We start from the raw sequence: 1657 nt of genomic DNA, 5'->3' as shown, positions 1-1657 counted from the left end.
TATTATTTGGACATCTGTGTAAGACTTCATGCCTCCCATTTTAATTATAATTTTGACAAAGATATACATGACACCTACTGAGATTAGAAAATGGAAGTTCCAATGCAAGAACAGAAAAATACAGTAAGTTTCCATCTTTCCTCACTAATCTACAAATAAATTCTAGAAAAGCTACCAACTATGAAAGTTGGTATGAAACATGGAAGTACCCCAAAGAGCCATGGAAGTCTGTCTTTAACCATTAGTATTCTCCATAATTAATTAAGTTATGGATGACCCACTCCTGGCTTTCTCCCTCCAACCATTGTTCATATGTAGCTACATTTACATGTTCCGTCAGACAGCAGAAAGCTTAGTCCTGAGTCAGTTTCCTTAACTTTGCCTAGCAACAGCAGCTCAGTTTTTGCTATGAGAAACAGCGAATGTAAAAGCTTGTTCCATAGTGACAAAAGAGTGCTCGCCTCCAGGAACTCAAGCCAGACCTAGAGTGCTGTGAAGTTGGGACTGAGACCCTGGAAACCATCCTGATATTTACTGTGAGACTTGTGGGATGAAGGGAACGCAGAAGAGACGTGTTCTTAGAATCATAGAATCATAGAATCATAGAATATTTTGGGTTGGAAGGTACCTTTAGAGGTCATCGTGCCCAACCCTGCTGCAGCAAGCAGGGACACCGCTACCTAGATCAGGTTGCTCAGAGCCCCATCCAACCTGGCCCTGAATGTTTGCAGGGATGGAGCCTCCACTACCTCTCTGGGCAACCCCTTCCAGTGTTTCGCCACCCTCATTGTGAAGAATTTCTTCCTTATATCCAGTCGAAACCTACCCTGCTTCAGTTTAAAACCATTATCCCTTGTCCTGTCACAGCAGGCCTTGCTAAAAAGATTGTCCCCATCTTTCCTATAGGCCCCCTTTAAGTACCAAAAGGCCGCAACCAGGTCTCCCCGCAGCCTTCTTTTCTCCAGGCTGAACAAGCCCATCTCCCTCAGCCTGTCCTCATAGGAGAGGGGCTCCAGCCCTTGGATCATTTTGTAGCCCTCCTCTGGACCCACTCCAACACTTCCATGTCCTTGCGCTGAGGGCTCCAGAGCTGGATGCAGTACTCCAGGTGAGGTCTCACCAGAGCAGAGTAGAGGGGCAGAAAGAGCTGAGTAGAGGGACAGTTCTTGGTGACCTCTGTTTCAAGGAGGTTACTGCTGCATTGTTCATGAATTGGTGATCCTGGTAATACTGTTTTGAAGTACAGTTGTGTTGCAGTCGCAGTCTGGGAGCCTTCCAACAGTTAGCTTCTTGGATGCATTGAAACTTGAGCTACAGTTTTAACTTTCTACCCTGATATACTTGGACCAGGCAACAATCCAACTGTGGCTTTTTCTGTTGTGTTTTTTACACTGTTAATTCTAGACTCATGTAGCTTTATCATTTGTGATACTGTAATGAAATCATTATGATCTTCTTGAGGCCTTGAGCATGTGCATGTAGCATGCTGCGGGTGTTTGAAGAGGAAATGCTGCAGCTAGAGGCTTTTGGTGTTGGCATGCCCTCTAAAAAGGCAGTTTGCACCAAGTCTTCAGTTAAAACTTCAGTCTCTTTGCATGCTGAGGCAAACACGACAGCTTCATCTCTTTTTAGACCTGTTGAGGGGGATCATTTCAGT

The sequence above is a fragment of the Egretta garzetta genome, unplaced genomic scaffold, assembly GCF_000687185.1.
Source record: "Egretta garzetta isolate BGI_Z169 unplaced genomic scaffold, ASM68718v1 scaffold125, whole genome shotgun sequence".
Taxonomy (NCBI): Eukaryota; Metazoa; Chordata; class Aves; order Pelecaniformes; family Ardeidae; genus Egretta; species Egretta garzetta.
The sequence above is the reverse complement of the archived record's forward strand: the minus strand, read 5'-3'. Positions refer to the sequence as shown.